Below are 24,449 nucleotides of genomic sequence, written 5' to 3' on the forward strand. Positions count from 1 at the left end.
TTGTGACTCATGCACCTTTGAGTTTATGAAAACTAAGTCATTTCAGTTTGTGTTTTATGTGAGGAACTGTAAAATGTTTAAATGAATTGTGCTAGAAAAGAACAAAAAAAAAATTCTCAAAAGATGATATGCAACTATCTAGCCAAGATACACCTTGACCTATTACCAACCACATCAGAGGGAACTAGTGACATCACTGAGGCACAAACTGATCACTAGGGACTGAGGGCCTGATTCAGAGCCGCTCGTAAGCGGCCGCTCGTTCGCTCCGAGCGATGTTCGCACATCTGCGCATGCGTATGGGTCGTAATGCGCATGCGCCAGTCAGTGCGTTCAGTGCGGTCGGAAATCGTGTGTTCGCAAAAAAGGAAGTGCCTGCTAATTTGAGTGACAGGATGAGGCATTTGTGGGTGGTAACAGGGGAAGGTGCTTGAAAACGGGGAGTGGAGATCCGAACGCAGGCGTGCCAAACGGTCAAAATGGGCGTTTAATGGGAGTGCATAATTAACAAATCAGCGTCATCGGCCACGTCACTTGGTTGTCTCTTAGCCTGAACTGTTCGCATGATTGCGGTAGGAAAATCCAACCACAAGCACTGCGAGCAGTTCAGACGCCTTTCAATGTACTCGATTAATCTAATAAATAGCGGAGATGACGTATGATGCGAACGGCCAGGGGGCGTTTTTCCAATATAGCAAGCGCATATTTCGTTCGCTCGCTCAGACATAGAGGCGTCAACAGACCGCAAAGAGCGAGCGCTCTATTTAAATAGCCGGCCCCTTTTTCTGAACGAGCGAGTGCAAATAGCGTCCGGCTCTGAATCAGGCCCAGAGTTCTCATGAATATTAGTTAGAACAACAGAATGGTAACCTGCACTTTGCGGTTTTAGACTCCAAAACCAACTGTTTATATCAAGTTTGGGGCATGAATACACCAAGTTATAGCTCAATGCAAAAAGAGGAAAGCGAATGGAAAGAGGGACCAATTTGTGCATTTTATTTTAAACTATTGATATTAATATTTTCTATATGTAATTACTAGGGATATTTAATTCATTAGTGCGGATTCCAGTGTGGATCGTTAAACAGAACCATGTTACTATGCACATAAACACAGATCGGGCAAAGACACACAAAAAAAAAAGAAAATACTGCATGAGATCCTTCATATTCAATGTCTGTCAGGTAACCGTATATTGCCAATGGCTGGTCCCTATTCCAGGAATTAGTATTCTGTCACGTCGCTGTTAATCCACAGGAAACTATCAACATGACAGTAACAGAAACAGACTGGTTCCAAAATATGAATGGAGCTCACATGTTCCATGTAAGTATACATCACAACTATACACAAGCTCAACAAGAGGGACAGGTATAGACTTCATATTGCAAGCTATCACACCTCATGTGAAATAGGATTAAACATTGGTTAAATAGTGCAATAAGTCCTGATTTGCATAATGTCCAGTTTTGTTTCAACTCCAATTCGGTACTTCCATACATGAAAACTAGGTCTGTTTGCTACATCCTGATAAAAACTGCTCCAATGGTTTCCTGAAAGAACTTGTATAACAATATGCATATGAGGTTATGCATGGACTTATGCTAAAACTACCTTTTAAAATAGAGTGGAAGAAGAGGCTTTCCAAACATATAGAACCGGAAAAAATAAAGAACAGACAATGGTTAAATTGCTGCTGTAAGTTACACACATTCGCTGCTGGAGGGGCTCTTCTAGAAATCCTGGTGTATTTTAATTTCTGCAACCTACGAAGAATAACAACGTCCTATAGAGGACTTATTAGGCTATTATCATTCGATGAGAATGTAATACTTGTACATAACTCCAAGCCAGTGTAACTAAATATGCTGCTTTATTTTGGTAACTTACGTCTATGCTCTCCAGACATTTAATTAATCAATTAAATTAATTTAATTCAATTAATGTAATAAAGCAATGTTTATTTCCATTGCAACTCAATACAACAGCTATGCAGTGCTCTCTGCACTGTATTTTACTTAACCCAGACAACTTTATGCAACCCGGAACAATAATAATACACAATACATGATTGCAAAAAGAAATGGTAAAACAATGTGGGGCATATCTGCATATGTACAAAACGGCAAATCACTTTACAAAAAAATTATTTTCATGATCTTGGAAAAAAGGGAGAATATCCATGGAGATGTCCAACTAACAGGTACACAAATAAGCTCCCAAACACCCTTACGCTGCCAGCTAAGAAACAAAGCTGCATAAATATGGCTTACATTCTTTTACTTTTTGCTAAGCAGGCACAGGACGGTCCAGCTACTCAAAGCATTACAGCTTCACTTCCAGTAAGTCTGTCCAGTTATTTATAAGAACATTCCTTAGGCCGTTACATTTTAACAGAGCACGTACTTACAATTAGCTAGTTGTTAGAGGAGAGGGGGTGCAGGGTTTGGAAAAGTCCTAAGGTTGATATGTGCGATAGAACAGTTTTTTTTTGCACTAAAGAAAATATAGGTCAATATCAAGCACCATGTATATAGCATTTAAACGTTCATTAAGGTTTAATTTTGTACAGTAGACAGGAAGTCTATGTACTGAAATGAAAACAGATTTCTGCATATGCACAATACAGGCAAAACTGTACAGCAATCACGTGTGCTTGCGTTCAGACAGAAATGTAAAATGCATACAGGGCAACTATGAAATGCATGGTTTCATTCTATGGTGGGTGATGCCAGGTCAGCCCTTTGACATCCGATACACAACATAGAATGCTACATACAATACATGCAAATAATGATTTTGTTCCCCATATTATAAATAAATGGAGTGCGTTTGTGATCATCAAAACTATGCTGTTTGAAGGCTAATAATTTATTATTATCCTTTATTTATATGGCGCCACAAAGGTTCCATAGCGCCTTACACAGTACATAGATGAGCTCACAAGAAAAACAGTTATTAGCCATACAATACAATACAGGACAAGGACATGGTTTATAGACATAGCTGCATAACACAAGCAGCAGGACATAAGCAACCAAGTGTTAGGTGCTGTTGTGGGGAGTTAGGAGTAAATGATACTATACGTAGGGGGAGGAGAAGCACATGAGGGACGAGGGCCCTGCTCGTGAGAGCTTACATTCTAAAGGGGAGGGGCAGACACACAGGGGGGACACAGATGGGGTAGATAGTGAGGAAGGAGCATGGAGCAGTGGGTTAGGATGTGTTTGCTGCGGAATGTGTGTCTATAAGATGACCTGATATGTCAAAATTAATTCCTTCATTCATCTATCTCTATGTCAACAAATAGATTTTGATTAGGTGTTATTTACATGAGAGATGTACAAAATAAAGTTGTAGCACCTTAATTATTGTGTGTTACATTGTAGCATCTAAATACAGTACATCCAGATAAAAATGCAGCTATTATGGGACTGTCCCGCCATCCTAATACAGTAGTGACTACTTTAATCCCAGCTGCTGGGTGCTATGCCATGCTCCTATCAGTGGATGCATCTCACATGCTAGACCCACCCACAAATGGGTGCAGCCATTCCCAACATGCTGTGGTCCCACAGGTTGTTGTTGTGCCCGGGCCCAGAATTTGTCTAGGCAGCCCTGGAGGTGACAGACAGAACCTGGAGGGCATAGGGCTTAGTGGTGGGGTAACAAGACCATGGAGGGAGGGAGGTGGCTGAGAGTAGAGGAACAGGAAAGGTGGGGGAAAGGAGCAGAGGGTTGGAAGGGAGACTGACGAGAGAAAAAAGGGGGAACAACAAGTGGAGGAGACAAGAGGGGGAAGATAGAGATGGATAAAGCAGAGGATTATGTGGGCACTTAATAAGGGGGGTGTTTGAAGTAAGCGTGTTCATGCTGTGGACGAGGTAATAAGTGAGATGAAAACTGGAGTTAAATGTTCAGAAATACAGGTAAAAACATTGCTGCTAATGTATTAGTGCAGCTACAAAAGTGATATATAAAGAGAGGTGTTTGAGTAGTGGGTGCAGGAATTAGTTATTAAAAGAATGATTAAGGTGAACATATGTGACGCAAAGGAAAAAGGCAATACAAACAAGATTTTTTGTAGTATGAGGGGAAAAATTACAACGTATAGAGCCGATCCAGTCAGAAATGTTATGAACAACAAAGACCAATTAATAGGAGCAGCACGCAGATAGGGGGGACTTGCAACGTCCAAGCAGTGAGTGCAGCAAGGAGAGCCCTAGGTATTCATACAACGGCAGATGGTGAATTTGGAAACTCACATAAATATGTTGCTTGATGTCGGTCAGAAGGTGTTCTGGCTTTGAGGATGTTTTCCCTCAGTTTTCCTAAAGCTTAACTCCAGCATAACTACGTCTTAGTTATTAAATTGTAATTACACTTATAATCTAACACTTTGAATCTAATGCAGCCTACGTCTTTGCAGCCTTACTTACTATTTATATTATTTACCATAATAAATAACATGGTAGAAGCTGTATTAGTCCACATACTGAAAATAGGTCCTGCCTTGAAAAAAAATATCTGCCTGGATGCAATTCAAAAACGTCAATGAATAACTGCAATAGCCTACAAGGGCTCAGAGATTACACAGAGAAAATACCAAAGATAAGAGGCACACATATGCAATACAGGTAGTTATTCAGTTCCAGTCTTCATCACAATATTTTCAACTAATTTTAAAAATGTAAAATCGTACCTACATGCCTGATAAGCACATTACCTGCTTGTTAACACACATTCACTAAGTATGCAGTCTTCATAACATTCACACTGAAGCAGGCTTGATCACTATAATCATTTTGTTTACATATACGTCAATTCCTCATCTGTAGTACTTCCCCCATTTTCAGAAATGGACATTAATGTCTAAAGGTACTTGGAGCCCTGTATGTAGACTGTAAAAGTGCAGTGGTAGATGAAACCATGATTAAACATACCACGTGTATAAAGGACATCCTGTCACTAGTGATTTTACATTCTTTGTATGTCACTGTAGAGGAATAAGGAGTCAGTAGTCAGACTTACAGCTTGCATCTGGCGTGACGTTCTCTTCAGGCCATACAGTTCCAGATATCCGCACTTCCCATCATGTCTATTTCTCAACTGAGCAGAGCACCACACGTAATCCCGAAAAGAGGGATCCAGCAGGTATATTAATGGCCTGGAAGGAACACAAGTACATGCAAATTAAATGACACACCCAAACACATTAAGCAATTCGGCACATGTTTATATACACAAACATTTAATAGGAACAAGTAAATGAGTTCATTTACTTTCCATCTTTAGATCCTAGTGCATCCCATTTCCCCTGGTGACCATGTCCCTCTTGCAAGGGCTAAATGGTCCCAGGTTAGCTAGGAATTTGTCAGTTTAGGTATGAAAATAGGAGAAAGAGAGGACATATTCTAAAGACACATTACGTAGTACATTAATTGTAGTATGATCCTTTTATACGTAACCTATTAATTTCTTAAAGAAAGGTTATAATATGATTTTTTTTAAAGCAAATAAAGTGAAATAAACATAGAAACACAATAAATGGAAAAGAGATGACATAAGGAAGCATGATCTAAAGGGGCTCCAAAGGAAAAGGAAATGTGTGGGGGGGGGGGGCAGTTATACAAACACTAAACAGGTAGAATACATGCCATGCTCAAAGACAGCTGCTTGTGGAGTCACCAAATCATATACTGTATAAAAGCTTCATGTCTAAAGTTTAATGTGAGAAGGTGATCGTGATTAGTTTCCGTTATAGTAGTGAGACTGAAAAGGAAGAGACCTCTGAGTCCAATTAGAAGACTTGAGTTACATGGTAAATAATGGAGATTTGGGCCTCATGATGACCAGTCCATGGAGACCAATTAGCTGCCAAATTGTTACTGGTATTATGGAGGATTGCAGTAATATGCTACATGTGATGAGTTTCCAAAGACTTGATTACAGAAGGATGAGCAGGAGATTTAACCCTCTTCCAGTTTAAAAGCTTTTTGACACCTGGCTGATATTTAAAATATGCCTTATGAGTTTTTAAGCATGTTGCCAGGTATTCAGAAAAAATGGGGTAACAAATCCCATAGAGGGGGCTCCGACAGCTCAAACTTGGTTATGGTTTTATTTAGGTTGTGGAGCTCTGCCCAAAAGCACTGGCTTTTAGGACACATCAACCTGGTGTGCTACTTGTTGGCCCTCTGACCACATAGAGGGGTATTCAATTTGGAGTGAAAATTTCGAAATCGGCGATAAATAATCGCCATTGACGTCATTTTCATTTATCCCCGTATTCAATTTCAAAGACTTCTCGCAGGTTCGAAAAGTCTTTGAAAAAAACGGGGATAACTTTTCACTACTGAATAGGTGGCGAAAAAAAGTGCAGAATTTGGGTTTAGGGGTGCAGGCTTAAAATAAAAAAAATAGCCTGCAACCCTGGGAATGTCATTTAAAAATAAACTGTCAAAAAAAAGTAAAAAAAAAATAAAAATTATGGACACCCCAAAACAATTATTTAAAAATTGGGGTGAAAAAAAAAAAAAAAAGTGTTTAAAAATAGGGAAACAGGCTCAGAGCTATTCTGCAAGTATGCGGCAGGTGTTTTCTAGAATAGGCCATTAGCGGCAGGTGCATTTTTGCAGAATTTCTTAAAACTTACTTTAGGGACACAAAAATATGCTAGTACCCATTTTCATGTACCCCAAATTTGATGGGACCACTTATAAAAAACGGAAAATATAACCCAAGTGCTCTTCTGCGTCACTTCTTCAATGTTGGGGAAAAAAACACCTGCCGTGGCTATTTAAAACCCTTACTTTCTTTTGCATAGTGATCCCCCATGTCTGGACAGCTTTAGGGGGGGTCCTACAATTCCCAAAAATTCACGTTTTTTTCGCCGATCCTAATTCGCCGGGTTCTGTTTTCATTCAATTTAAATTGAATATGGGGATAAAGCGAACGCGCGCCGAATACTTTATCCCAGGAAAAGCTCTGATGTGGAGCGAAAAGTCCAGCTTTTGCCGGCGAAAAAGTATCGTGCGCGCCCCCGATTATAACCATATTCAATATGAAATCGGCGAAAACGGCACCCGGTGAATGTGAAATCAGCGAAAACTTTGCTGATTTCGAGGGAAATCACCCTAACACCCCCAAAAAGATGCTCTGACATGGGGGATCACTCTGGATACCCCCGATTAGCCCTGCTGAAGGTGTTTGGGGTCTTTAAACGGGCTCAGTAGCTGCTATTTTGGGGATTTGGGAAGGTGATGAAGAATAGTATTTAGAAGCTTTTTTTTTTCCAGAAAATAAAGTAGTCCCAGCAAATTTTGGGTACTTGAAAAAGGGGGTGAGCATATTTAAAAGTTGCTAAAGTGAAGTTTTCAAAAACTTGAAAAATCCACCTGCCGCAAACAATGAAAAAAACACCTGGGGCATACTTGGGGACCCCCTAGATTGTAGTTCGCTAGTTTTTAACTTTGTACCCCAAAATTTTTTTTTCACCCCCAAAATGAAAGTGCTTTTTTTGGGGTCTTCAGAAGAATTTTTTTTTTTTTTAATTTTGACAGTTTACCTTTGGGGGACTGTCTGAAGGTTGCAGGGTGGTTTCCGAAATGTTGCACCCCAAAACCCCAATTCTGCACTTTTTTTGCCACCCATTCCTTGGTGATACTTTTTCGCAGGGTCGAATGCAATATACTTTTCGCACCGGCAAAAGTTTTCAAATTGAATAAGGTGTAACAGTAAAACAGGAGAAAATGATGTCATCCGAGCGAAAACATCGCAGAAACTGCGTTTTTGCTCCATATTGAATACCCCTAATAATCTCCAATATACAGTGTTCAGGAAGAAGGTAAGCAGGCGATGTAGGACCTAATACCATTGGTAAAAAACCTTATATCCATTTTATTTTATTCAAGTCAAGATTTAAACCTTAGCTGGTTTAGTTTTCATTTTCGTTCACTCTTCTGGATCCAGTGTCTTCCCCATGTCCCTTTCCCACATCATTTCATGTGCAATTTTTAGTGGTTGAATATATTGTAATGTCAACTGACAGAGTAGAGATAAGCCCTTTGGATGATGGACTATGACAACAGATCAAAACAAGACAAGGCAATAAAAGGTAGCGCTAAAGGAGTAATCTCAAGTTTTCCCTATCTATGGAAGTCTCAGCTGCCGCAAGAGAACCAGGTAGTGTCCTGGTTGATAGAAGATACACCACAAAAAAAATTGAAGCAGCGCTTGAGGCTTTCAATCAATAGGTAAAAAATGTGTATATAATTTATTCACAAATATTTAGAATGCAAAGCAATATTAAAACACATGCACAAGGAGGAAATTTCCCCCCAAAAAGTAAATAAAACAATCAAGAAAAAAATCACAGCTGATATAGATGAGAACACTAAGGGTTACTGTGTTGTATTAGAGAGACACTTGCAATTTGTTCAATATAAAAATGCTATAATAGCAATTTGTATCCAGGAGAAGTTCCAGATAGATTTGTAACAATCTCTGGTAATATTGATGTGATATGATGTAATCTTTTCAGAAGCTTCTGCCCCAGTATGTGCAATTTAAAACATTCTGGTGCTAACATCGCATACAGCAATGCGATCATGGGCGTTACTCAACGCAATATTTTGTGATTATTGATAAATGGACCCTTTAACGATAAACAGGCCCCTAAATGGTGGGCTACAAAGTACCCCAGTCATTAATGAGCTATTGACACGGTTTTGTCAATCATCCATTAGATGTCTTTCCTGAAATAGAATGGGCTGAGCAGGTACAGAAATAATTGTTGTTTTCGCTCAGTCATTAATGCAATCATCTCGTGACAATGCACTTTGGTAGAAACAGAAACAAAGAAAAGAATGTGGATTGTGGAAACTTGCAGATTAGTATTGGCAGTTCAAACAACAAGGGGAGGAGAAGGGCATGACCTGAGAGTGGTGTGATCCCGCTGCTGAAAATGTAAATGCACCAGAAGGGGGGGAAGTAAAGGTTTATCAAATTTTATAGAGACTGCTACATGGAGGTACAAAATGGGCCTCACTAAAAGTGGAGCACAAGGCAGCTAAGAGAGAGCCTGGGGGACTGATCAGGCTAGGACTCCCACACTACGGAAAGCCGCAGGAGACCAGATTGGCAGTAGGAGGTGGTTGTAGAGAGCACAGTACTCCTTTTAACGAGCAGTGTCCTTTGTAACACTGCAACTAGGACTCGCTGCACTACCAGAGCTAACTTTTTTTTTCTCTCTCTCTGCCAGATGATCAGTCTTATGCATACAACAATGACTGTTGGCGTGCCAGGGTTCTGTAAGGCAATGAGGACACAGGTATAATTAACGCTACCAATGACAATTATGTTCTGCTTTTTCTGAGTTAGTAACCCATACCTTCATTGGCACCAGAATAATCCAGTTACCACCTGCTTTTTTATACTACTTAAAATATTGATAGATTAGGCCAGCTAACGATAACACTATGGCAGTTCTCAGGAATACAACATCTGTGGCTTTGCACTTCAAGTGATACAGTCTGAACTTTTTGCGATCAAGTTCCGTGTGTGAACGAGTAGGGCAGCCAATAGCTACTCAGACGTTCATTAATATAGATCCTAAAGGATGATCAGAAACAATGAGTGCCCAGCACTATAGGATCAAATTGTAAGTGACCAGAGATATCAGAGCCACACAATGATTTGCATCTTGAATGTAATTGATACAACGAATACATAACCACAGTATGTAAAAGCAAAAATATATCACTCACTAGAAGGATAAATACTTGAGTAAAATCTGTGCCTACTGCATCATGACCATTTCTCTTTGCAGCATGCAGAACAAGCGTGTTTAACCCCTTTTTATTCCACAGAACACAAACACAGTTATAGTCCCAACTATATAATGTGCGAGTAGTCAACAGAAGGCAGGTTTATAGCTGACCGTTCACTGGAAAATCCCAAATTGTTTCTTAATGGCCCTGTAACACACACACACACCTATAACGTAGGAGAGTCCTGTAATGGACAGATCTTTCCTGGGGCGGCTCATCTCATCTGTAATAAATAGCTGATCCGTGGGATATCTTCTACTGCAAAATGGAGCTTCAGCTCCATTACTCCCACAATTATCCCTTAGGCTTATTTTATTGAAAAGCCTAAATGACTTCCTATTAGTGCATAAAGCATTGATTGTAATCACTTTCATCCCACAGTTCCCCACAGACCTGTAAAGTGATCAATACACTAAGTACTCTGTATCCAGAGCCACAGCGAGTACAGGGAAAGGACTAAAAAGCACAGGACTTACCTACAGACAGTATCTAGTTTACAGTACTACTTTAGTTAACCTCCTCGAGGTGATAGCAAAAGACCTAAAAATTTGGGCGACACTACAGTACATTTCTGCTTTTTATACATGTATACATTCCAAATAAAAAAATCAAAACAACTGTAAACATTTCAAAGTGCAAATATACACTAATTTTGTGGGGTTTATTTTATAAATTTATATGGAGAGTTTAGATCAATAAATACACAGGTGGATAGAAGGGATTTTTCCATGGAGATCTCCAGCCCTGCTGAGAGACCTGGTCCACAGATAAAAAATAAACCCATCTTGGCTAAGAGAAAAGAGAAATTCCAGTGATGGAGACAGGGAACACAGGGCCCGATTCAGACCCGCTTGCTAGGAAGCATTCGCACGCAGCAAGATGATTTTTGCATTGTGCGCATGCGTTTGCATTGCAGTGCGCAAGCCAGTGCAAGCGATCGGGAAGCGTAGCCGCTTTCCAACAGCCCACCAGAGTGAGTGACAGGAGAAGCAGTTTGTGGGTGGTGACAGGGGCAGGCCACTAGAAACGGGGGAGTGGAGGTGCGAGTGGAGGTGCGAATGCAGGCGTGCATGAGCGTCTTAACAGTTTCAGAGGCGTGCATAATTAACAGGCAGGGTCATAGTACATGGCACTTGGTTGTCTTTCACACTGAAGTGCTCGCAGTGCTTGCGGTAAGGTATAGTCAACCACAAGCGCTGTGTTCGCTTCCGATGGTACTTGATGTACCGATGGTTGCATACACATCCAGGAGATGACGTGCATAAGTGGGCGTCTTAAGACAGGCTGGTGGGTGTCTGCATACAAAAAGCGATCGCACGACAAGACATAGTGGGCGTGCTAATGCCTTGGAGTGCGATAGTTTGCCTTAATGAAATTTGCATACGCATCTAGCGAGCGGGTCTGAATCAAGCCCTCAGAGCAATATGCTCTTCCCGAATACATTGATGTGCATCATCACTACAGAGAGGCAAAGCCCCAAAGCATATGACCATATGGGCAGAGGAGGTAATCCCAGGGGAGCTCTAGTATAAGTGGGGGTAAGGTAAAATAAAGCAATATGATGCTGGGGAAGGGTGTGGGGGTGTGTGTGGGATTTTTTTTATTTGTACTACTAAAGGGGGGGGGACGGATGGACTGTTATTAGGATTTTTGACCACTGGTTGGCTCTATTGCCTCTGGGGTGTGGGAAGTTATTTTATAAAGTGGTTATGTTATGCCTACACCCCAGAAAACTGCAAGTGCAGTGCTATGTGCTCATTTTACCTCAATAAGTGTCGCTACTAGGGGCAATGCATAGGGGGGACAACTGCTAGGGGCAATGCATAGGGGGGACAACTACTAGGGGGGACTACTGCCGGAGGCACTGCATAGGGGGGACTACTATGAGAGGCACTGCATACAGGGAGGGGGGGACTACTACTGGGGGCAATGCTACTGGGAGCACTGCATAGGGGAGACTACTACTGGGGGCACATGGGCCCACCACTCTCTAGTTCCTCCACTAGTATATGTTCATAGGGGCAGAGGGGATAATCCCAGGGGGGGGTCTAGTATAAGTGGGAGTAAGGTAAAATAAAGCAATATGATGCTGGGGAAGGGTGGGGGTGTGTGTGTGGGATTTTATTTTTACTACTAAGGGGTTGGGGGAGTACGGTTATTAGGATTTATGACCACTGGTTGGCTCTATTGCCTTTGGGGTGTGGGAAGTTATTTTATAAAGTGGTTATGTTATGCTTACACACCAGGAAACAGCAAGTGCAGTGCTATGTGCTCATCTGAGCTCATTTTACCTCGAAAAGTGGCATTCGCAAAGTGAACAATGTTTCCAAGGACATGTCACCCTTCTTCAGGTGATGCCTAGTTTACATAGTTTTATAGTCCGCTCAGGAAGCATCATTTACCATTGCAGAGTGCAAACTAAAAACATGGCAGAATAACTTGAAACAGAAATAGCTTTAAAAAATAAACAAGAGCATTAAAGTGCATCATCATACCTAAATCCACAATTTAACAGCAGATTTCTCTTTAAATGTTTTGACTGTCTACATGAGACGGAGATTGTCATCACAAATGTTATATATTAGGTGGCTTTATTAGGCAGGATTAGGATAAATACTTAATTTTATTACCAGTTACTTATATAGCACCAGCATATTCCATTGCACTTTACAATTGGCAACAAACAGTAATAACACAAGACTGGGGAACTACATACAGACCGAGAGGTAAGAAGGCCCGGCTCGCAATCTATAGGGAGATAGGCATTGATAAACAATGATAAGTGCTACATACTGTATATTGGTCCACAGGGCCGCCATCAGGGGGGGACTGCCGGGCCTCGAGTCCCGGGCCCAGACATAGCAGAAACAGAGGTGGGTCCGGCTGGCTGCGGTGCTGCACCGGCAGCCATAGGAATACTGATAGTGCCTGCTGCATTAATTTACCATTACAAATACGGTGCCTGCCGCGAGCCAGCCGGAGCCAGCCAATCAGGAGCATCAGCTCCTTTGTCGGGCAGCTGGCCGGCGGTAATACATATCACACCCATAGAGAGTATGTAATTTCGGAGGACAGCTTATAGAGGTTAGACGGATGGTTCAGAAATTTGATAATCTTGCCTGAAGAGGTGAGTTTTTAGGGAACACTTGAAGGTTTGAAGACTAGAGGAAAGTCTTATTGTGGTTGGGAGGGCATTCCAAAGAGTAGGTGCAGCCCGAAAAAAAGTCCTGTAACAGTGAATGGGAGCAGGCAATGCATGTGGATAAGGTTGGGAGATATTTTGAGATAAGTGAAAAGATGTATGTTGGTATAGTTGGTTAATAGCCTTGTGTAAGGTTGTGATCATATACCGCTTTTCCACCAAAGTCCCGGGTCTGTCCCAGGATTTGGAACACTCTTCCAAATGGGTTCTGACCTCTTTTCCACTGCTGCACTGATCTGGGTTATTCCTGGATCGTCGCCGTTCACACTGCACATGGGTGCTGGCACTTGGAGATGGACATCATCTCCTTGCGCCAGTATGCGGCTCTCCCCATGCTGTAAATTGTACATGGGTCGGACAAATCAAGTTGCCCGTTTCCACTGCAGCTCACCCGGGTCCTTCCTGTCAAAAACCCTGCTAGGTACCCGGGAAAGATTCCTAGGTGACTGGACCCAAATGGAGCAGTTTCCACTGACAAAAATCCCAGGTTGTTGTGAGTTCATGTGCAATAACTCAGGTCAGTGGAAAAGGGGTATAAGAGGGAAAGAAGTGTTCATGAATTCAGAAACTGAGTTAAGTATAAATATATGCAATATTGCAAAAACATTACCTTTGATGTAATACCACCCAATAACAACTGTTCATATTTGTTACACTGTAACAATGCAATGTCGAAAGCCTTGCTATTAGGAACTGCCAGCACCAATGAATAGAGGTGTTATTTGAAATCCTTGTTTTTAATGGTATACAGTATGTTTTCATTTGTATTACACTATAATTGCCTGTTTGGCTCGTAAGTGTAGTACAGAATATATGAATCATTAGGGTTTACAGTTTGAGGAAAAAAATATCCATATAAGGTTTGTGGAGGCCATTGCTTTAGCATCACAATATGAAATGTGCTCAGAACAGGAGATATCCCACAAATTTCATTGATAGAATAACACAAAAGTTCAATTAGGTAAAATCAGCGGAAAGCGAAACTGGCGAAAAGTCCCTAAGGTTTTGGGGAAATCAGTCTGTACCCCAGAAAAAGCTGCACTAACATTAGAAATCAATATAGAAGTGTCCTAAAAGCTCTAATAAAAAAGTGTTTTGTGTTCTTAAAGTGTCAGAATTGGCTGTTCTGAAAAATGATGGAAAGCTATTTAGAAAAATAAGTACCAAGGTCAAATTTGGGGTACATGAAAATGTGTACTTGCACCTGCTGGAGCCTCGTGCAATCCCGAAAACACCTGTCTCATCCATATAGCCCTCCAAAGTACCAGGCCCCCCAATTTTTACACATTTTCCAAGACTTTTTTCATTTTTGAAAAGTTTTACGTTTTTTGGACTGATTCGTCATTGAGGGGGGGGTATCCAAGGGGTCTTGGTTAGAATCCCCACATTTGCACCCCAAAATAGAGATTTTGCACTTCCAATTCGCCTGCCTATGCATAGAGAAAACTTTTTGGCTGTCTTTTTTCCGCTTAGGCGAAAACTCCTGTATTTGAATACGGAGATAAGTTGAAAACAGGCGAAAAGTCCAAATTGGCGAAAACTTTTCTCCAAACGGCACTTTTCGCGGCTAATTGAATACGGCCTTTATTCAGACAATTCCAATGACCCAGGAGTCTGGTTTCTAGAAACATTCAGAGCTAAAAGCTATCCAGTGGCAAACCAGCAGGTTTGTACTGCCAAGATAAGTGTTACACCTCACCTTCATGTTCCATAGTCACATGGAGAACACCGCCAGCACCACCTATAACTTGCTCAGTCTGACCACATGAACTCTATAAACAAATATTCATGCTGGCAGTGCTCTCTCCATTTCCTATCCCCTGTCTCAGCAACACAGTTCCCTGCTAACCTCAGTGATTCATCAGTTTGTTTATGTTCACATATCCAGGTTATAAAGATTCAGCTGTTATAGGAGGAGTCTTTGTTGGATACAGGACATGGGGCATTTCTTTAAGCACAGCATATTTGTTACAAAGTCTTGTCATGCACCTGTCACTATACTGCACAAAATAAGCAGGTGACAGTTATAAAAAGGTGATTATTTCTTAGACGGAATGAAGTACTATATTTTTGCCAGCAAACCATTTTGTATGTGATTGTATTATTAGGTTCTTAAGGATTTATTTCCACAATTACCCTGGTCAGCTGCCATATTGTTTTTGTTGTGTGTTTTCTTTTAAAAACCATCAAGCAATTGTGTCTCCTTTATAAAAACTAAGTCCTGTGGTCACCAGACAGCAGCAGGAAGGACAAGCCTCCTATATTGTGCAATTATTTAGGAAACTTGCACGTCACAGTTTATAGTGAAACATGCCCAGGTCATCATGTTCGGAGGAGCAATCATTACAAGCGTTAGAAAGGATGACTCTCTGGGCAGATGGTGGGGCGCATGTTTAGAAACGGTTGTAGTTCCGGGTATATTTCGAGCACACTGCGCATACATCTCAACCTGAAAACATGTTGTGAGCATGCAGCGCACAACGCATCCAAAGTAGCTGTGGTCATGTCGGATCTTAAAGTGATGGTCAAGTAAACATCTCTGGGCTGTGAGCATTAAGATGTACGGAATGGCTGCACCTGACTGTAGTGTAACGGGCGTGTAGCCCGACTTCAATGTTTGTTTTAGGTGTCTGGATGTAGTTTCAAGCAGATATTTTGTACCCTGCATGCAGCTGGTGCAGGGCTAGATACGAATGATGACAGCTGCAACACAGACACATAAAAAGCAAAAGGCAATACAAACACGGAGGGTACACTATATCACCACCGCTATAGTGTGTGGGCATATTACTAACATTTCCATTTACTGCTTAAACACCCAGCGCATTACAATGCCCAGCAATACTCTGCAGCTCCAGGCTGCTTCTATATGCTAGTTATACTGGTCATAGCCCTGTGATCTTATGCTACTTGTTGTTCTACCTGGTTCAATATACCCAAAAACTGGTTAAACTGAACCACGTGTGGACTAACGTCAACCAGCACCAAACAACTGTTGCAACACACTCAACATCATATATACTTTGGTCAAGTGTATTCCCTCCTGGTGGGTAAAATGTCTGGGGGACTACTACATCCAGCATCACTGCTGCACACCGCACTGTAACAGTTCTGTTAACAGGTTATGGGCTCAAGTACTCAAGTTAATAGGCTCTGGTTCCCCATACACTTACGGATACTCTGCAGATAGGATTTTCAGAGGAGGTGGGCATTATCAAAAATAAAAAGAAGGTAACTATAGCAATCTGCAATACGAGTGTAATTGCCTATAATAAAATATGTAAGGAAAGCAACATATTTAATAAATGTTGCATAGTTGATGGCTGAACCCAAGAGAAGCAGGGTTGATGTGGTTTAGCTTCACCATTTATACCAACGATATAAAAAGGGGCTGCAAGATTAGACTCTACCTCGCAGAAACTTAAGGCGCATAACCACTACACGATATATAAATGGACGAATGAACAATAATGACATCGTTATCGTTCATTAAATATGCAGTGAACATGCAGTTAATGACCAGCAATGTGTGCTCCTGCTGGTCGTTTTCGGTATCTGTCATTGCCTGAAAATACTGCCCAATCTGCCGATATCGTCAGGTTGTGCGTGTTCGGGGATGAGGGAAGGTGCCTGCACTGGTGTGGGCACAACATCCACTGCACAGTATAATGAACAATAACAATGTCGTTCTCATTCAGTCGTTCATTAGTCCTGTAGAGGATACGCGCCTTTCCTCTCCCATGCTCTTAAATCGCAGTCAGTGGTAAAAAAAGATTCACATATAAGTAATAATTTATCCTGTGTCCAGTCTACTAGATAGGTCCGTGCCTCAAAATGTATGGTCGGGGTTGTCCATAATCATTGTGAAGGCATCTATGGGGTTTCTCTATTAGTAGGGGCATCCTTCCCCCAACAAAGTAATATTGTACAAAAAGGTCACCTGAGTAAAGTCATCATACACTGCTGGGATTTTACACTCCAGCTACCAGCCTCTTATGGCAACATTACTGGAGTTCACAATAGATTTCTCCAGACACAAATGTTAATGCCTGCCCAAGTAAGTTATTTCTTTATAGTAAGGGGTCACTCTTGTGCAATTGCTCTTCATAACCCAATATCTGTAATGCCTTTTAAGCATAGAGCTTAAATAGAGTTCTTACAGACTTAATTCTAGTACTCACTCCAAGTTCAGGTTTGACTTGGAAATATTGGTGTACTGTGTATGCCTTGTAAACAGACAGCCAAACAAAAACAAATGTACCATGTAAAACAGGATAGGCATATTTGCTTCTATTAACAAATTACTTCCTCCATGCCAGCACCAGGATAACAGTATGTAAGGCAGGCTAAGAAATCCACTGATTGATTTGATCCATAAACTGGCATACATTAGGCCAGGGCTCGACAAAACCCGGAGGCCAGGTCGCCATGGGGACCAGATTTGGCTGCCTGGCGACCAGGTTTTCAGCAACCCCCGGGCCCTGTAGTGCAGACCGCGAGCGCGGTCCACACTACAGAGTAACAAACATAGAGCCGCCAGCGGCGGCTGTATGTTTGTTATAGCAGCCAATCACGGAGTGAGCCGGCTGGAGCTCACTCATGAGCTCCACCTTCCGGCTCACCTCGCAGCAGGTTGGGAGAGACGTCACGTCATGACGTCTCTCCCATAGTGCAGAGCGGCCAGGAGGAGCGGACAGCGGCGGTCGTCGGTAGGAACGGGGATCAGGTAAGTTGCGTTTTTTTTTGTTTTTGTTTTTTAAAGGGGCACTGCATAGGGGGGATGGTCACTACTGTAGGGACACTGCATAGGTGGGGGTGGCCGCTACTGTAGGGACACTGCATAGGTGGGGGTGGCAGCCACTGTGAGGGCACTGCATAGGGTGGGGGCGGCAGCTACTGGGGACACTACGGGGGGTGGCTACTACTAGGGGAAATGCATAGTGGGGCCTACTACTGGGGGCAATGCATAGGGGGGGCACTTCTGGGTGCACTGATTAAAGAGGCACTACATAAGGGAACCACTACTGGGGGCACTGCAGGGGGGGGGGATTACTACTGGGGGCACTGCAGGGGGGGGGATTACTACTGGGGGCACTGCAGAGGGGGGGGATTACTACTGGGGGCACTGCAGAGGGGGGGATTACTACTGGGGGCACTGCAGAGGGGGGGATTACTACTGGGGGCACTGCAGAGGGGGGATTACTACTGGGGGCACTGCAGAGGGGGGGGATTATTACTGGGGGCACTGCAGAGGGGGGGATTATTACTGGGGGCACTGCAGAGGGGGGGATTATTACTGGGGGCACTGCAGAGGGGGGATTACTACTGGGGGCACTGCAGAGGGGGGATTACTACTGGGGGCACTGCAGAGGGGGGATTACTACTGGGGGCACCCCGTTTGTGGTGTGGCCATGGGGTTTGGTTGTCAGGGATGTAGGTGCTCAGTAATGCTTCCCGGGGGGAAGGGGGGTCTGGCTTCTACACTTTCATCCTGGCTCCTAAGTTTTAGAAAAATTTGTCAAGCCCTGCATTAGGCAAGCCTGTTGTTGGTGCCACTGGCCAGACTAAGGATACATCCTCACTATTTGTCAGTCTAACGCAGTGGTCCCCAAACTTTCTCAGTTCAAGGTACCCTTAGGGTGTCCATTATTTTTTCAAGGCACCCCTAAGCCGAAATAATTTATAACCCTAACCCTTTGCCCACCTTCATGTCTCTCCCTTTACTGCCGCGGCACCCCAGCGATAGCACCGTGGCACCACAGGGAGCCGTGGCGCACAGTTTGGGAACCACTGGTATAACGCATGTAGATCTGTGAGTCAGCACTCGCCTGGCTAAACTAATTTCCAGTTACAGTGAAAATACCAAAGAGACAAAAAAAAGGTTTGGCTTTATGATACAGATATTTTATGGATGCAATCTGGTTCTCCAGAAAACCTACTGCTAGGATTTTAGGATTTCCCAATCTAGCAATCCGCCCATACATTACAGATCTTTTTCAGTGATTTGCAGATATTTTCTTCAAACACAGATCTTCCAATCTTGAAAGTCCCATCATTTTACTAGTAACGGTCTGCAAATCTGCTGATCATTTCCATACACTAGCAATCTACAGCCCCAATTGATCTGTGAAATCCAATATGTTGGCAACCTGATTTACCAATTTCAATCACTTTTTGGTTGAAATCTGTGATCTGTGAAGCCCATATACACAATCATCTGCAAATTGCCACAATCGATTGCTGATGTATGGGGACCTTTACAACATGAGTCTTAGCGATCTCTAGTCTGTATATCCTGATTGATTATCCTGAGAGCACCGGAGGACTCCTTAACTCCTCCTTGCAGCAGATGCTCTCCTGTCGCCCAGGGGGTGCTTTTGACGAGCTCTGGTCTCCTGTGGGTGTCTCTCCTTGCCGCTCTGTGCTGCCTTGAGACCTCCTCCTGTCACAGGCACTGGGTCGCCATCTTAGTTGTTCCCTGTCTGTTTTCTCATTGGCTGCTGCAATCCCTCTTAGCGATCAGCAGCTTTTGCTAGTGCACAGACTCCTGGGGCCCGCTGCTGACTTACAGCTGCTTCCCTCCCAGTCCCTAGTGGTACTGTCTCGGCGTGTAGACCTCCGGAACATCACAGCCATCTTGGGTGCTGGTCCCTGCTGCTGTGACCACGACCACTGTTTCTCTTGTCTACTTCAGTGACACTTGCTGGATTCTTTTGCGGCTATTGGCAGTCAAAAGGTGCTGTACTTGCCCTCCTTGCTGCTTCCCTTGCAGCCCTGGTCTCCTGTTCAGTGCTACCCTCTTTACTTTGTTTAATTGCCGACACCTCCTGCTCTCCTGTTGCCTTCACCCCGGGCTCTTGTAGATCACTCGCTGTGTCATCCATGATTCTATCCAATTGCCGTGTGGATCGACAGTCGAGATCTAGAATGGTTTTCCCATTCATCCAAGATTCTGCTGCTATGGAGGGCCCAGGAGTTATGGGCACTGCACAATTACATCCTGCTGTGGCTACACTATCTGCAGTCTCCATGAAAAAACTCCTCAAAGCAATTGCTGACTCAGAGAAGAGGGTGACAGATCAGATGATTGAGGTGTATGTGGATTAGTCTCTTAAATGTAAATATGTGCAAAAGATGCAGGTTAGGATTGCTGAGACTGAGAAGCCCTGGTCGGCTCTTTGGAATGTTGACAAAAGTTCATGGGCATTGAAGGCTGTATTCGGCACAATATTATTCGTTCATTTAGTTTGCCTGAAAAAAAAAACGGAAGGGATAATTCCTGAGCAGCTGTTGAATTCCTTGTTGATAACAGTTTTGGGTAAAGCTCCTTCATTCCTCAGTTTGCTATTGAACTAACCCACCGTATATCTACACAACTTCGTCTGCCGAGAGTTCTTCTGCAAACATTTCTTGCTAAACTTCTACATTCTACAATCCGTGGTGATGTTCTTTGCCTTGCTAGACCCAAAAGCCAACTGGAATATAATGGACAGAGGGCCTGATTCAGAGCCGGACGCTCTAACCAGAGCGCTCGCTCTGAATCAGGGCCCTCCTACCTAAACTTGGAGCGGCCTCTTGGACGCTCGCATAGCTGTGGGTTAACACCCACAGCTTATGCGAGCGTCCATGATGATGGTCGCGATGGTCAAGACCATCGGGCTTGCGACGAGGCCCTGCGGTAGGGTCTCGGTGACTGCAAGCCCTGGAGTGATTTTGGCTCTATCAGAGCCAAAATCACTCCCACTGACATCACTAGTGATGTCAGTGGGGCTGGACCCAGACGGTAGGTGTTCCCATGGGAACGCCTCCGTCTGGCAGCCACGCCCTCGGCACGCCCACCAAAGGTGGCGTGCTGTCAATCAACATCGACAGCACGCCCCCTTTGGTGCGAGACCTGGAGCGGCGGCTTCCCCGTCGCTCCCCGGGTCTCGCGCATGAGCACGACGGAGCTCACTCCGTCGTGCGCATGCGCACTAGGGCACCATCGACCAGCTTGCGAGCGCTCAGCGCTCGAGAGCGGGTCTGAATCAGGCCCAGAGGGTGGCAGTCTTCCACGATTTGTCAGTTATTGTCCAAAAGCTTTGTTCCAAATTTGCCCAATTAAAGAGACGTCTGCATGATATTCTGCTCTTCCGCTCCATGTTACTTCCTACTCACCTCATTATTTCATTGACTCTGCGGGCCCCAGGACAGGCCATTTCTACTTGACTGATTAAAGTGCACTTGAGTTATCACTCATTTGATTATGTCTGCCTATTTTATTATTGCTCTATAATTTGCTTCTTCTTTGAATTCTGTTAGAATGTTTCTTCCATATATATTTTTTTTTCTTATTTACTAGTATTTAATTGCCTCCAGAGTTTGATCTGTGATACCATCCTCCTTGTTTTCGGTTCATTTTATGTCTGTTCAAACTGCATTCTCTATTGCCCCTCCAATCCTGGGCTGGTCACACCATGGCCTTAAGGCTCATACACACTTAACAATATCGCTCATGGAGAGATCATTAAGTGTTAACCCTTGAACTACCGGGCTCAATGTCGGGAACGACATTCAACAATATAGTTAACGATATCATTCAATGTGTATGCTCAGTGACATCACCCTGCCAAATCCCCGAACTTGCAGAATCTGACGATATCGTCAGATTGTCCTTCAAGTTCAGGCGACGGCAGACATGGTTAACGATATCATGCATACACACTGGACGATATTGAACGCTATGAAAGATATCATTATCGTCCACTTTATCGTCTAGTTTGTATGAGCCCTTAAGGTACACCAGTGTAGTTGTACTCTTCTTGTGTTGGGGTTAGGTAGTGTAGTATATAGTGAGGGAGGGGATTGTTTAGTGGTCCAGATATGCCGTGGTAGGGGGTAAGGCTGTTTATTGTTGTGTGTCCATGTTTTACAGAATAATGGCTGATATGTTTTATTTATCTTATTCTGCTATTTGTTTGCTATGCGCCTGCTTTACGTGTACAGATTGGCGTAAGTGTGGCCTGGCCTGACATTGGATGCTGGGGTATGACCCTATTTAGGCTATATATATATATTCCTTAAAGGGATGTTCAATTTTTGTGATGTGTTTAGTGTACAGTGTTTATGTCAGAGTTTTCAAGTAATCTATTTTATTTCTATTTTCCTATCTTCGTGTGTGCTATAGTGTTCTAATGTTCCTTGTATTGCTTCACATTTGTCACATCTCCTGCTTATTCTGTTCACTGTGTAATAAACACAATTTAAAAATTATTCCAAATAATACCTTGAAATCACGCACTGTCAGGGTACCATGGGCACCGAATTGGAGAAACACTGTCCTAAAGCAAAAGGTGGTTACTAGGTACAATGAAGTTACCATGTACCATGAGGCAGAGAAGTAGGCCACGAAGTGAAGGAGCACACCGCGAGGCAGCAGGGCATCTATCAGGCCTCAATTACATTAATGTTTATGTAACAGCATTAAACAGGGATAACAGTGTAATGAAGTTTGCACAGGTCATAAAATTTATTTATTTATACTGAGGTTTAGCTAGCGGGCCTCTCTCAAAGGGGGTCATTCAATTGTTTTATGGCACCCTCTCTCTGATCTAAAGAGAGTGGAGACTGGGGTGCAATATTGAATTGTTTTTGTGCACCCATGCATATCACACTTTGGGCCCAAATAAGGTTTAGCCGTACAGGCGCCCAAAGTGCCGACTTAGCGCACATTTCTGCTCACCTGCCCGGGTTGGCTGCGAGCAGAATGTGTGCTCCTGTATGTGGCCGAACAGAGCAACAATTGAAATGCTCTGTCGGCCGCCCGGCACCATCGGGCATGGGTGAAAACAACCGAATTCCCCCCAGAAAGAATGAACAAGTGTCCTCGTCACCCAACTGTCCGTGATATCCCTTCCCTTGTTTCTACCGCTTTTATTTTTATATAAAACCTACCACTATAAAATGATTTACACATGTCACTGCTGTTTGCATTATTGCACTTTTTCTAATTCATGGTTTGTAACCAACCAAAATAAATAATTTAAATTAAAAAAAATAGAATACGCCAGTGCAGTGGTTTGAATCACAAAGCCCTATAGTAACAGCACCCTAAGCCAAAAGTTTCTTTTACAGTAATAAATGATTACATTAAGCAAAATTGTGCTGACCTGTTATTCTTAGGTTCAATTAAGTGGTGGTGGACATAGTTGCACTCCTGTTTGTCCAGACATTTTATGAATGGCAGCCACAGCACTGATTTTGCCCATCACATTGACCATAAATAATTTGATTTGGTCCTGGACCACCAACTTGAGGCATCCCAGAAACAGAGAACACCCTCAGTTAGCTCAGGTGACAGTGGTGTCGCTATGGGGGTTTGGGCCACACAGGGGGTCACCTTCGGAGGGGGTGACACCAAATTGACGGATCCTCCTCAGTGACAGGAGCTGGGTGCTGCAGTGTGACATTCTCCTTCAGCACCCGGCTCCTGTCACAGAGAAGCCGACAGAGCAGGCACCAGCCTCCGGGAGTAGTCCAGCATGCCCCCGGATGGATTTCCTACGATGCCACACCCCCTTACTCTGCTGTGCGAGGGGTCCATAGAGAGTGCACTGGGTGTCACCAGACATGGTGTCGCCTCTGTCAAGTGATGAATCATTTTGGGATCATAAATATATATTATATGCTGCACAATTAGTGTTTATACAATGAACTAGAACATTGGATGGGACGGAGAAAATGGACATGCACGCACTTTAGGGGAAATGTATCAAACCATCTAAAATAGTATAGAAGTGGACAAGTGGAGACGTTGCCCATAGCAACCAATCAGCATCGAGCTAGCATTTCTCAAGTATATTTGATGAAATGATGGGTAGAAGTTCAATGGTTATTATGGACAACTTCTATGCTTCTTAGTAGGGTCTGCAACATCTCTCCTAAATGTAACCAACACCTCTAATACCCCTTTCACACTACCAGCAACAACCCGGGTTATTTCACGTGAACGTACAGTAACTCATGTTGTTGTGCAGTGTGAAAAGATCCAGGTAACGAAGTGTCCTATGACGCTTCCATCACTCCAGGGGAGAAATAACGCCAGCGATACCAACATCATTGTGAACATTTTGTTGAGCAGTTTGGTTTTCTGCAAATCTATCCCAAATTCAACATGAATCTGACTCACTGGTTGAAAGAGAGATTACAAAATAGAGGGTTTTTTTCTTGAAGACACTGCATATGGAACATGAGATGCATAGTAAATGTTATAGGGAAATACATTTTTTCTTCCCGCATTGTTTATATTATCTGTATGAGAGGAGATGTCTAAAGCCGGGTACACACTAGGTCAACCTGACGATTGGTAAGTGTATACACATTCACCAATCGTCTGCCCGATGTGCCGGGCTTGACAGCTCAATTGTGTGGTCATTTAA

The 24,449-nt window shown here is 43.1% G+C and overlaps 1 protein-coding gene across 4 annotated transcripts in view; it reads right to left on the bottom strand.

Annotated features, from left to right (window-relative positions):
• PIK3CB (phosphatidylinositol-4,5-bisphosphate 3-kinase catalytic subunit beta) overlaps positions 1-24,449 on the bottom strand; it is a 211,350-nt gene that overhangs the window by 131,734 nt on the left and 55,167 nt on the right. For all 4 annotated transcript variants that reach the window (XM_088466471.1, XM_088466472.1, XM_088466477.1 and 1 more), the window contains one exon: positions 5,032-5,167. The gene's annotated coding sequence lies outside the window, so the exon portion shown is untranslated. The remainder of the gene's footprint in view (positions 1-5,031; positions 5,168-24,449) is intronic.

The sequence above is a fragment of the Taudactylus pleione genome, unplaced genomic scaffold (assembly GCF_031769625.1).
Source record: "Taudactylus pleione unplaced genomic scaffold, aTauple2 ptg000066l, whole genome shotgun sequence".
In the NCBI taxonomy this organism is placed as follows: domain Eukaryota; kingdom Metazoa; phylum Chordata; class Amphibia; order Anura; family Myobatrachidae; genus Taudactylus; species Taudactylus pleione.